The 14,572-nt window shown below is 38.7% G+C and overlaps 1 protein-coding gene across 16 annotated transcripts in view; it reads left to right on the top strand.

The window, feature by feature from the left end:
- HMBOX1 (homeobox containing 1) overlaps positions 1–14,572 on the top strand; it is a 182,235-nt gene that overhangs the window by 62,782 nt on the left and 104,881 nt on the right. The window lies entirely within an intron of this gene.

The following is a 14,572-nucleotide window of genomic DNA, read 5'->3' on the forward strand; positions in this document are numbered from 1 at the left end:
AACTGAAGTGATTAAATAATTAAGTGAACTTAATATCAGTTCTAGCTTAATATAAGATTATTTACCTTATTCTAGCTTAATGAAATCTCTCTCCAATTCTATAATTGTTTCCTTTATCAAGGATTGGGAAGCTTCTGGGGTAAGGGAAATGCAAAATAAGGTTGAAGACAGTAAATCTTCCAGAAACTAAGACCACAAGTTTTTGCTCTAGTAATTGTTTATTATACTTTGCTTGAAAAGCAAAGAGAGTAGCGGTTTCAAAGCCACATGAATATTTGAGTAATAAATCAGGGCATCTATATTGGTTCTGTGAGTAAACTTTAATTTTTTAACATGAAAATATTCCAGATATATGCCAGTAGGAATGGTTTTTGTTTGTTTTAGTCCAGGAGATAGTTTCCTTTTTTCGAATAATAGTTACACAGACATTAAAATTATTTATATGATGATAGGAGACTCTGCCACTCAGTTTTTAAGTTTCCCTGTTGGTGTCAACTCTGGAGAGCTGTCATGGGCTAAGCAACATGGAGGTGTTAATCTGGATTCTGTCTGGTACTTTCACTACCTTGGTGGAGGGGTGGGGCATCTGCAGTCTTAACAGAGTTTGGCCTGCAAGGCACTGTGGATGCAGATTGTAAACCAATGACAAGGTCGGGTGGTACATAACACATGTTATTTACCTGATTATCAAGAACAAAGCCTATTTATATCTTTGTAACTGTAGCATTTTGGCTTGCAGTGGATACTTAACAAATGCTTATTAATTGTGTTGGAAAATATTCTAATTACGTTATTTTTAAATTTAGTATTATAGAATCTTTTGGTGCTAATTTTTAGGACTGGAACCCTTAAGGTGATCTTATTTGAATAAGACTTCAAAATGGGCATTTTCTTTCATTTCTTCACTAAGCAAAGATTTATACTGCTTATTGCCAGCTCATTGGTAGTAGCTGAAACTGCAGCAATTGGTAAGAAACACTCCCTGCTCTTATGCTCTCATTCTAGAAGGGAAAGACAGATATGTATACAAATTATTGTAATAAAGAATAACAAATCTATGTTTGGTGCTATACTAGCAGAGTTTTGTAAAGGCTATTTGCTGTCCTGAGGCCAATAGAAAAGAAAGGGGAGGAAGGCATTCTGGTTCAGAAGGCCTAAGAGACCTGACTGGCTGGGGCAAGTAATTACTATGTGGGATGAGAGCAACAGAGGTTAGAGACTAGTTTGGGAATTCTTATGAGTTACTTTCACCAAAATTGTATATGAATTATTTTGAAGTAGACATATCCTAAGTGCTGTCAAGTTTAGCTTCAGTTATATTAAATCATTGAATGTATTTCTTAAGTATTCAGCTTGGAATGTCACTATGTTATGTCTTTATGCCTAGACATTTTACTTTACCCAAGAGATATATCATTGCATCATTATAATTTTTCTTGTACTCTAAACCAGTACATAGTTTCCAAGTAGAATTATCTTAGGAGCCATTTAAAAATATTCTTGGACCGCCACCTCTAGTTTGGATTCAGTAAGTCCAGAGTTGGCTGGGGATTCTATGCTTATAAAAGACTCACATGTAATTCTGATATACAGCGCAGTTTGGGAACAATAGCACCAAACTGACATGGAGAGAAAATTCTACCTGCCATAATATATTTATACCATAATTCAGTAAGAATGGAATTAGGTTCACGTATAATAACCCCATGGAAGTGGAGCACCCTGAGATTTCCATAGAAGGGAATGCTAAGTAGTATATTATAAACAATGGTGGCTCCTTAGATGTGTTTTGAATGTAAATGAATCTGAAGACCTGAAATCAAACCACAGATTATACAGTTACAACTTTTTCTGAAACAGTAAAGCCGCAGGGAAGTGACATCTAAACTGACTGTGCTTGAAGGTGATCATAGTTGGAGTCGTACATTGGAGGCACAACTGTGTAGAGGTAGAGATGGTGGCTCAGCTCTGACCTAGGGAAAAGTATTCTCTGACATTTCCTAGCATAGTTCAACAGAGTTGATCAGATACTCACTATTAATTGGGAAATATATATTTCCATTTTAGATTACATATTTTAGAATAGAAAAAAGTAGGGAACATATTGAGATCAACAGTAAAAACCACCATGTGTTTTAAAGTAATCAAGACCTATAATTCCTACACTAGACTATTACAGTAAATTCTAGAGCGTATATGGCAGTCATATGGCTTTTGTTATTGTTGTATTTGACCGGAGCGTAGAAAGTTATCACAAGACAAAAGTATGCCAGATTGCAGGGTCATTTATTATGCCGGCGACCACAGAGGACTCACGTCTCTCCAACCTGTGGTGGCAAAAGGAGGGCGCCACGATTTTTTATACCCGAAAAACCACCTTGGGAGTGGGGGTGAGGGGCGGGGATGGGGATGAAAAGGCTTCAGACATTCTGAGGGCTAGTGGATTCTGTAAATTACCTCCTGGGCAGAGATGAGGGTGGGGGTCTCCGGACATTCCAAGGGCCAGGGGACTTTTGTCATTCCGTTTGTTACTTAAGTGGTTTACAGAAGTCAAGATAAACATTTGTTTACACATTATCTGGTTAAGGTGGAAATCACAGACCTTAGTTACTTATTACAAGTCACAGGAGCCGGGATGGAACTAGCTTGGGCTGCTTAGTCTGGCAATTGCCGGTAAGCAAAGGCTAGCAATTCTGGTAGTTACTGATAAGAAAAGGTAAGCAGCTTTACATAGTGCTTATTTACAGAGGCCAAGGACAGTAGTTATTGTGAGGAGAATGGGGCAGCCATTTCAACTTATCTAAAAACAGTTTTGCATTTTATAAAATAGTTTTGCTCCGGTTCTGGCTCTAGGCCAGCACAATATCACACCTTTTCCTAGCAGAACTGCAGTTTTGCTACAGCAGGCCTCACCTTTCTCCAACTTTAAGATTCAAATACTATTTGTTATCATTCCTCTGTTGCAAATGTTTGCTTGTGATAAGTACTGTACAAGATGTCAAGCATCATTATGATTTGTGATTAAAGTTACGTATGTCACAAATCATGGATATTTTTACACAAAAGAATTATTAATACACTACTTGTCAAAAATGTATAGACCTACAGGTAGTCATGTAGCCTTTCCTACACTTCCAGTGACAGGAAAGCTTATTGGAGAGTTGTGCTGATAAAGATCTTCCTTTCACAGTTTCTAAAATTGTTTCTTGTAACTTCAACCTATTGGTCTGGTGGATTGATAAAGATTAAATTTCTTTTTTCTTCTACAAGTCAATCTTTCAAAAAATCGGCATAATCTTTGCAAATGGTCTCCATGTTAAATATTCCTAGTCAGGGCGGGATGCAGTGGCTCACGCCTGTAATCCCAACACTTTGGGAAGCTGAGGCGGGCGGATAACTCGAGGTCAGGAATTTGAGACCAGCTGGGCCAACATGGTGAAATTTCATCTTTACTAAAAATATAAAAATTAGCCAGGCATGGTTGGGGGGACCTGTAATCCCAGCTACTCAGGAGGCTAAGGCAGGAGTATCATTTGAACCTGGGAGGCGGAGGTTGCAGTGAGTCAAGACTGTGCCACTGCACTCCAGCCTGGGAAACAGAGCAAGACTCCATCTCAAAAATACAATAAAAATAACTAAATAAATAAATATTCCTAGTCCTTATTCCAGTTGGATATGGTTTTCTCATTTTCTTTCTTTTTTTAAAGATAGGGTCTTACTCTTCACCCAGGCTGGAGTGTAGTGGCGTAATCACAGCTCACTGAAACTTCAACCTCCCAGGCTCAAGCAATCCTCTCACCTCAGCCTTCAGAGTAGCTGGGACTACAGGGACATGCCACGATGCCCAGCTAATTTTTAAACAATTTTTTATAGAGACGGGGTCCAACTACATTCTCTAGGCTTGTCTCAAACTCCTGTTAAGGCTCAAGTGATCCTCCTTCCTTGGCCTCCCAAAGTGCTGGGATTACAGGTGTGAGCCACTGCACTCAGCCTGGTTTTTTCATTATCTTGACTGCCTTTTTTAGCTGTCCATGTTAGAGTTTCTCTTAAAAAGTGGCTCTCCAAATTCAAACTCCTGCAGAAAGCCTAACCAGAGCAGAATGCAAGGAAACTATTAATGCCCTTGGCCTATACTTTAAAATTACATTCAATACTTTCTCTCATCATCATGTCACTTTTTTGTATATTAAATTTGCAGGTAACACTTATGTCTTTCGCACATTCATTCAAGAAGCACTGATTAAACATGTACAATGCAACCACGCCAGCTTCTCTTTTTTGCAGGCTTCCTTTTCCTAAACTCAGCTTTCTGTAGTTGTTGTTAAGCAACATAGTTTTATTTTCATTGTCTTCTTCCTCTAAGTAGGCATTACTACTTTATATATTATATACTGATTTTATTTGTCTATTATCTATTCTGCTCCTAAAATGTTATCTGGAACGTAACAGGCACTATAATATTTGCTGAACTAACTCATGAATAGATAGAAGAGGTTAAAACATCACATTCTTCATGACTTCTGGAAAGTCTCCAGGCTATTGATAGATAATCCTAGAGCTTTATTATTACCTTTATTACAGGTAATAATGTGATATTGTGCTGGCCTAGAGCCAGAACCGGAGCAAAACTATTTTATAAAATGCAAAACTGTTTTTAGATAAGTTGAAATGGCTGCCCCATTCTCCTCACAATAACTACTGTCCTTGGCCTCTGTAAATAAGCACTATGTAAAGCTGCTTACCTTTTCTTATCAGTAACTACCAGGATTGCTAGCCTTTGCTTACCGGCAATTGCCAGACTAAGCAGCCCAAGCTAGTTCCATCCTGGCTCCTGTGACTTGTAATAAGTAACTAAGGTCTGTGATTTCCGCCTTAACCAGATAATGTGTAAACAAATGTTCATCTTGACTTCTGTAAACCACTTAAGTAACAAACGGAATGACAAAAGTTCCCTGGCCCTTGGAATGTCCGGAGACCCCCACCCTCATCTCTGCCCAGGAGGTAATTTACAGAATCCACTAGCCCTCAGAATGTCTGAAGCCTTTTCATCCCCATCCCCGCCCCTCACCCCCACTCCCAAGGTGGTTTTTCGGGTATAAAAAATCGTGGCGCCCTCCTTTTGCCACCACAGGTTGGAGAGACGTGAGTCCTCTGTGGTCGCCGGCATAATAAATGACCCTGCAGTCTGGCATACTTTTGTCTTGGTGATAACTTTCTACACTCAACAAAGGGAAGTCCATTAGCTGATTGAACTTGGGCAAGTACTGGCTTGTCTTAATTACCTACCTGAAAGGAATCTGAGATTAAATGAGCTGTTAAGTGTAATGTACTTATTTCCCAGTGAGTGTCTGGACCAGAGAAGTATTCTTTAAATAGTGGTAGTAGTTGTTCTTTACCATTTTAAACTATCAAGAGGCATTATTTGAGCGATTCCTATTTTAATACTCATTTTTAATTCCTGTATCTGTGATATATATGTTTTCCTTGTGTCACCAAACATCCTTCGCCCAGGCCCTCGATGTACCTGTCTCTCAAGTCCCAGCTAAATCTAAGGCCTCATTTATTGGGTATTGTTTGAGGGAAAAACTGTTGGACATGAGTGGGACACCTTCTGATTAACTTCTAAAAGGTAAACTTGTCCTTTAGCCATTTTGACTTTAAGAAACATATGTATCACATAGTTTCCTGCCTGTTCAAAACAAAGATCCTAAACATGACTAACTTCTTGATGAGTCACTGTTATGTGTAGCTGTGATTAAATAGTTGTTTTCATTTATTTTATTTTCTTCTCTTCTGGTAGCTATCATTTTTTTTTTAAGTGGGTAAGCCTGTTTTGTTTTGTTTGAGACTGAGTTTTGCTCGTTGCCGAGGCTGGAGTACAATGGCACGATCTCGGCTCACCACAACCTCCACTTCCCGGGTTCAAGCAGTTCTTCTGCTTCAGCCTCCCGAGTAGCTGGGACTCCAGGAGCATGCCAACATGCCCAGCTAATTTTTGTATTTCTAATAGAGATGCGGTTTCACCATGTTGACAGGATGGTCTCAATTTCTTGACCTTGTGATCCACACGCCTCGGCCTCCCAAAGCGCTGGGATTACGTTCGTGAGTGACCGTGCCTGGCCTAGTTAAGCCTTTTTTATACTCTCCCAACCACTTTTTAAGTTTTTATGATTAGTCTGGATTTAGAAACCAGATATTGACGTTTGCTAAGGATTTTATATGTTAAAATGATGAGATATCTGATATCTGGAATTTGTTTGAGAATACCTGTTGGAGCAAGGAGAGGATGGGATATAAGACTGGCTGTGAGTTGCTGGTTGTTCAAGCTGGGTGATAGGTATATAAGTGTTTATTAACTCTGCTCTGCTTTTGAACATGTTTGCAAATTTTCATAATAGTAACTGTTTTTAAAGAACCACCAGTTAAAAAAGAGTTGTATGTTAGCTATATGCAGGTCTATGCATAAAGTATCTATTTTTATTTTTGTAAGGATTCACTGGAAACTGTGGTATTTATCTTTGGTCAGTAGCACGCTTAGGGAAGGGGATGTTCACTTTCTTTTTATCCTGCTGGAGTTTTGTGATTTTTTTTACCTCTATTAGTTGTGTTTTTTTATTTCTATATTTATATATATATGTATTTTTTTTTAATTTATATCTAGTCAGGAAGGAGGTTCATATTCTCATCTGTAAATTGAAAGTACCAATAGCTTCTAACTTACGGGATTGTCAGGATTGCATACTTCTGTATTTTAACTTTTTTGGGTTTTATTTTTAGATATTTTAGATGTGTAAAGTTGAGTTCTATGTAAGGGGCTAAAGGAGCAGTAAAAGAGGCCGTGTAATGATGTTTAATCTTTTGGAGATTCTTTTTTAGTATCCATATCTGGGCTTAACGGTCTTACTATTCAGTCTGTGTAATGTCCCCGTCATCTCTCCCAGTGATGGCTTTCTTGCTTCCTGTGCCAGCCCTTCTTAATTCTTTGGTTTCTTCCAGAAGCCTTACATTCTTCTTAAAATTTATTTCTTCCTTGATATAAATATTCTGCTCTTTCTGTTTACCATTTATTGAGTGAAACAGATCTATGCCAAGCTGTACAATGTAAATTCAATTTTAAATCAGCACTGACATACTGGATTCACGATGTAGCATTTTTCAAAGGTGGGAGTATTTGGGAGGCGATTTGACAAAATTTGTCATAACTTAAAATGTTAGGTACTCTGTGACAATTATTCTGCTAGAATTTTACCCTAATGATATACTTACGCGTGTACAAAGATGTATTAAAAAGGATGGGTGACAAGAAACTATGATGTCTAGGTGGAAAAGAAGGAGGTTGGGGTGGGAGGTCAGCTTACCTTTCATTTTATGTCTTTCGAAGTTTACTTTTTCCTGTACCTTATACAGTAATTACTTTTTATATTCAGGAGAAAATCTAGGGTAGAACAAGCCACCTTTCCACCTGTATCTACAGGTTTTTATTCCTGATAGATTTTTCTTGATTATATTTTTCTTCAGAGGTCAACACTGCTGATGGTAGGCTTCTTCATTGCTCAACTTGACTTTATGTAATATTTTGACAGATCTCGTCCTCTGGTAATTAAGAGTTCATTTCTCATGGTAGAAATTTTTATAATTTTATCAAGTATGTTTATAAGTATTTATCTGTTGCATATACATGTATTCCTATATGTAAATGTGGCCATATACTTATTAAAAAGTATAGCCCTCTTTTTAATTTACTTCTCAAGTTGTTTTCTTTCTTAACTTCCTTTATTCCTTGGCTTCCCAGGCCATTCCCATATCCTTCCTGATCCATATCCTATACGCACACCAGTCCTTCACCCCAGTTCCATTACGTGTTCTTTTCTTCTGTGCTGTTTTACATAGACATGTGTGTATGTATGTAGTGTATATGTATGTATGCCTTTAAATATGCACACTGACATCAGCACACACATATAAAGGGATATGGTTGTAGTTTTCTTTTTTAAAAACTGATCATATTACACTCTTTCCTTTTTTTTTTTTTTTTTGGACACTGAGTCTCACTCTGTCATCAGGCTGAATGCAGTAGTGTGATCTCGGCTCACTGCAGCCTCCACCTCCCAGGTTCAAGCAATTCTCCTGCCTCAGCCTCCCGGGTAGCTGGGAATACAGGCATGTGCCACCATGCCCAGCTAATTTTTAAATTCTTAGTAGAGGCGGGTTTTCACAGTGTTGGCTAGGATGGTCTGGATCTCTTGACCTTGTGATCCACCCGCCTTAGCCTCCCATAGTGCTGGGATTATAGGCATGACCCACTGTACCCAGCCTACACTGTTTGTTAAAATAGCATTTTGCTTTTTACTCAACACTGCATTATATAAATCCTACCAAATCACTTGATAAAACTCTAATTTATTCTTTTTATTGATTGCATTTGTGTTAATTGATGTAAGTATATTGTAATTTATTCAGCCATTTTTGTATTGGTCAAAACAACTCCTTGTAATGTTAAGATATTAACCTGAGGTCAGGAGTTGGAGACCAGCCTGGCTAACATGGTGAAACCCCATCTCTACTAAAAATACAAAAATGAGCTAGGCATGATGGCAGGTGCCTGTAGTCCTAGCTACTTGGGAGGTTGAGGCAGGAGAATCACTTAAACCTGGGAGGCAGAGGTTGCAGTGAGCTGGGATCGTGCCGCTACACTCCAGCCTGGGCAACACAGTGAGACTCCGTCAAAAAAGAAAAAAAAGTAATTGGAAAGTAGGTGACATTCTTGTATATATTTCCTTACGTGTGGTTACTTTTATTTCTTTAGAATAGATTCTTAGGAGCAGGGTTGCTAAATTTAAGGCGTAAATTCTTTAAATTTTAATATATATCACAGTATTTCTTTCCAAAGTGTTGTTATAATTCACATTTACACCAATGAAATATGGTAGTATGATTGGAGATATATCCATTTTTTAAATTTTTTACTGAAGTGATACCTCATTTTAAACTGTTATTCTCTTGACTCCTAGTACATTTGAGTAATTTTTAAATAAACTTGACAACTTGAATCTGCTCTTTCTCTACATGTCAAATATTTTTTCCAGTTTAACTGCTTAGTTTTTTTTTTTTTTTTCATAATAGGAAATTTTTAACCTTTTGTTTATCTTTTAAAATTTTTGGTCTTTGTCAAGCATGTCTACAAGACCTGTCATCTTCTAAGTTTTGTTGTAGATGTGTTACTGTGATTTATTTTTTTACATTTGTCTTTATTCTGCCTGATGCTTATTTTTCACATGCAATGTAAGACAAAGGTACAATTCTGGTTTTTTGCTAGATGATAATCAGTTTTTAAATTATTGTTTAAAAAATATTTATTCTTTCCTGCTGAATTAAAATGTAACTTTTGATAGCACATTGTGCTGTATGTGCTATAATCTGCAATTAAGATCTTTATTCAGTCCTGCTGCTTTATGTGTTCGTTTCTATGCCAGTGCCATATTGATTTCATTACAGTGGCTTTTGAATGTATTTCCGATATCTGGTCAGAGAAGTTCACTTTTGTTTTTCTTCTTTTGAACAATTTTCTTAGTAGTTCTTCAACTGCCTGCTCTAACCCCATTAAAAAGTAGACAAAAGACATGAGCAGACACTTCTCAAAAGAAGATTTACAAGGAGCCAGCAAACATGAAAAAATGCTTATCATCACTAATCATCAGTGAAATGCAAATCAAAACTGCAATGAGATACCATCTTACACCAGTCAGAATGGCCATTATTTAAAAAGTCACAAAACAACAGATGTTGGCAAGGCTGCTGTGGAAAGCAGTTCGGAGATTCCTCAAAGAACAAAAAATAGGCTGGACATGGTGGCTCACACCTGCAATCCCAGCACTTTGAGGCAGGCGTTATAACCTTAGGTCAGGAGTTTGAGACCGGCTTTGCTAACATGATGAAACTCTGTCTCTACTAATAACATGAAAATTAGCTGGGCATGGTGGCATGCACCTGTAATCCCAGCTACCTGGGAGGCTGAGGCAGGAGAATTGCTTGAACCCAGGAGGTGGAGGTTGCGGTGAGCCGAGATCGCACCATTGCACTCCAGCCTGGGTAACAAGAGTGAAACTCTGTCTCAAAAAAAAAAAAAAAAAAAAAAGGTTGCACTCCAGCCTGGATAACAGAGCAAGACTCTGTCTGGAAAAAAAAAAAAAAAGAACTAGAAAAGTTGAACCATTCTGGGCGCAGTGGCTCACACCTGTAATCCCAGCAGTTTGGGAGGCTGGGCAAATCACCTGAGGTTGGGAATTTGAGACCAGCCTGACCAACATGGAGAAACCCCATCTCTACTAAAAATACAAAATTCGCCAGGCATAATGGTGGGCGCTTGTAATCACAGCTACTCGGGAGGCTGAGGGAGGAGAATCACTTAAGCCTGAATCGCAGAGGTTGCGGTGAGCTGAGATCTCGCCATTGCACTCCAGCCTGGGCAACAAGAGTGAATATCCATCTCAAAAAAAAAAAAAAGAAAAACTGAACCAAGCAATTCCAGAGAGAGAGAGAGAGAAGTGTGTGTGTGTGTGTGTCTGTATCTCCAAAGGAAATAAAAGGATATTATATAAATAAAATATTTTTTTATTTCAGATGTTTTTCTACCAAAAAGACACATGCACCCTCGTGTTCATTACAGCACTATACACGGTAGCAAAGACACGCAATCAACCTAGCTCCCCATCAACAGTGGAATGGATAAAGACAATATGCATTTACACCATGGAACACTACCCATAAAAAAAAGAGTGAAATCATGTCCTTTGCAGCAACATGGATACAGCTGAACACCATTATCCTATGTGAATTCATCTAGAAACAGAAAATTAAATACCGCATGTTCTCACTTATAAGTGGGAACTAAACATTTGGTACACATGGGCATAAAGATGAGCGCAATAGACAGTGGAGACTCCAAGACGGAGGAAGGAGGAAATGGGGGCAAAGCTTGAAAAAATAACTGTTGGGTACTATGCCCGCTACCTGGGTGATGGGTTCAGTTGTACCCCAAACCTCAGCATGATGCAGTATCCCCTTGTAACAAAACTGCACATCTACCCCTTGAGTCTAAAATGAAAGTTGAGAAACAAAACCTTTCTGCTCTATTAGGTCCTATTCTATTTATTTATTATTATTATTATTTTTTGAGATAGAGTTTTGTTCTGTCACTCAGGCTGGAGTGCAGTGGGACAGCCTCGGCTCACAGTAGCCCCTGCCTCCTGGGTTCAAGTGATTGGCCTGCCTCAGCCTTCCGAGTAGCTGGGATTTACAGGTGTGTGCCACCATGTCTGGCTAATTTTTATATTTTTAGTATAGACGGGGTTTCACCATATTGGCCAGGCTGGTCTTGAACTCTTGACCTCAAGTGGTTTGCCAGCCTCAGCCTCTTAAAGGGCTAGTTTTACAGGCATGAGCCACCAGGCCCGGCCTAGGTCCTATTTTTAAATTAAAAGGAAAACCTATTGGGCTTCTTTCTCAATATAGTTACTCATAAATATTGGGAAAAGTTACCACTGTGAATGAAATTTCTTTCCCATTCTTTTGCTAGGTGTTTCCTGCTCAACTAAAGAAACTTAAATGTATTGTATCATACTTCATTTTAATAAGTGCTTTTATTTCAGGGTTTTTTTTTTTTTTTAATTTTTTAAATAGACTGAGGTTTTGCTATATTGCCCAGGATAGTCTTGAACTCATGGCCTCAAGCAATCCTTTTGCCTCTGTGTCCTAAGTCACTGGGATTACCAACATGAGCCACTGCACACAGCTAATTTCAATAAAAAAAAAATATCATTACTTGAGTTTTCTAGACATTTGGGTTTTCTCCCCCACCCCCCCAGACGGAATCTTGCTTTGTCACCCAAACTGAAGTGCAGTAGTGCTCACTACAGCCTCCACCTCCCTGGTTCAAGCAGTTCTCCTGCTCACCTCCTGAGTAGCAGGGATTACAGGTCCATGCCACCATGTCCAGCTAATTTTTGTATTTTTTTTTTTTTTTGAGATGGAGTTTCACTCATGTTACCCAGGCTGGAGTGCAATGGCAGGATCTCGGCTCACCGCAACCTCCACCTCCTGGGTTCAGGCAATTCTCCTGCCTCAGCCTCCTGAGTAGCTGGGATTACAGGCACGTGCCACCATGCCCAGCTAATTTTTTGTAGTTTTAGTAGAGACGGGGTTTCACCATGTTGACCAGGATGGTCTCGATCTCTTGACCTCGTGATCCACCCGCCTCGGCCTCCCAAAGTACTGGGATTACAGGCTTGAGCCACCGCGCCCGGCCTAATTTTTGTATTTTTAGTAGAGATGGGGTTTCACCATGTTGGCCAGGCTGGTCTCGAACTCCTGACCTCATGATCCACCTGCCTCAGCTTCCCAGAGTGCTGATATTACAGGCATGAGCCACTGCGTATGGCCTGGGTTTTTGTTACAAAGAATGACCCTTTTTTTGTCACAGGGTATGCTATGTAGATTATAATTTTCTTTGTGAGTTCTTTGATCCAAGGGTTGTTTATCTTACAGCTTATAAGTACTTATTTTTGTACATTTTTCCCAAAATTTTTTGGATTATATATCTATGAAATTAAATGTTTTATTTTACCCAGTTTGTGATCAGTTATGGTGATGGACATAGGAAAAAAAACTTCTTCGTTAGAAGGTTTACAGAGTATCTTTTTATCTTTAAAATTATGTTGTTGATAATATATAAAATTTCTGTTTTTTAAATTTTCTCCAACTATATTTGTTCATTCTAAAAGGTATACTGAAATAACTCATCTTAATATTTTTAAAAACAAAATTATTAAAGTTGTTATGATTTTTGCTTTATGACCTCTAACATTATTTGGTCTTTGTGTTTGTAACTCTTATATCTTGGTCATAAACTGTATATTTTATAATTGTGTAATTATTTTCTTTCTCCTTTCTTTTTTTTTGGACATGGGGCCTCACTCTGTTGCCAGGCCGGAGTGCAGTGATGCTATCTCAGCTCACTGTAACCTCCACCTCCCAGGTTCAAGTGATTCTCCTGCCTGAGCCTCCCGAATAGCTGGGACTACAGGTGCATGCCACCATGCCCAATTAAGTTTTGTATTTTTTGTAGAGACAGGTTTTCACCATGTTGGCCAGAATGGTCTCGATCTCTTGACCTTGTCATCCCCCTGCCTCGGCCTCCCAAAGTGCTGGGATTACAGGTGTGAGCCACCAAGCCCGGCTTCTCTCTCTTTTTTTTTTTTATAGGTTACTTGTTTTCTATGGCCAGGTGTTTGAATGTGATCCAGCATCCATAAATTTGTATCCCTAATGCCTTTTAATATAAACTTTTTGTTATAATGTTCTACTTTTTCTATTGTGTTGAAATATATATAACAGGCCAGGCACAGTGGATCACACCTGTCATCCCAGCACTTTGGGAGGCTGAGGCGGGGGGATCATGAGGTCAAGAGATTGAGACCATCCTGGCCAACATGGTGAAACCCTTTTCTACTAAAAATACAAAAATTAGCTGGGCATGGTAGTGCATGCCTGTAGTCCCAGCTACTCAAGAGGCTGACTCAGGAGAATCGCTTGAACCCTGGAGGCGCAGGTTGCAATGATCCCATCTCACCACTGCACTCTGGCCTGGCGACAGAGCAAGAATCCGTAACATCAGCAACAACAACAAAATGCACACACACACACACACACACACACACACAAAACCATAAAATCTCCATTTTAATGTATGTTGTTCACTGGCGTTAAATACGTACACACAGTATATAGCAGTCACCACTGATTTCCAGAATATTTTCATCCTCCCAAATTGAAACTCTGTACCCTTAAATAATAACTTCTCATTATTCCTTGCCCCTTTTACCCACCATTCTACTTTCTGTCTCTATGATTTTGACTACTGTAGGTACCTCATGTAAATGAAATCATATAATATTTGGCCTTTTGTGATTGGGTTGTTTCACTTAGCATAATGTTTTCAATGTTCATTCATGTTTTTGTGTCAGAAATTCCTTCCTTTTTAAGGCTGGGACAATATTTTATTGTTTGTATATAGATAACATTTTGTTTATCCATTTATTTGCCAGTGGACATTGGGGTTATTCACAATGTCCTTTGCCTTTTGTGGATAATGCTGCTTTGAACATAGTCTGATTCCACTCATTCTGGATAGATATCCAAGAGTGGAATTGCTGGATCATATGCTAATTCTGTATTTAGTTTTTTGAGGAACTGCCATACTGTTTTCCATAGTGGCTTCACCATTTTGCATTTTAGCCAGCATTTAATCCAGCAAGGATTATGTTTTCTCCACATCATTGCCACATTTATTATTTTATGCTTCTTTTTAAATAATAGATATTCTAATGGTGTGATTTTTTTTGTTTTGTTTTTTGAGACAGGGCCTCGCTGTGTTGCCAAGACTGGTCTTGAACTCCTGGCCTCAAGCGATCCTCCTGCCTCAACCTCCTGAGTAGCTGGGATCACAGGTGTGAGCCACTGCACTCAGTGTGGTGTGATCTTAAACCCCTTTTTATTTAGTTCTTAATCTATTTTT

The sequence above is a fragment of the Sapajus apella genome, unplaced genomic scaffold (assembly GCF_009761245.1).
Source record: "Sapajus apella isolate SASKATOON/1434 unplaced genomic scaffold, GSC_monkey_1.0 scaffold150, whole genome shotgun sequence".
In the NCBI taxonomy this organism is placed as follows: Eukaryota; Metazoa; Chordata; class Mammalia; order Primates; family Cebidae; genus Sapajus; species Sapajus apella.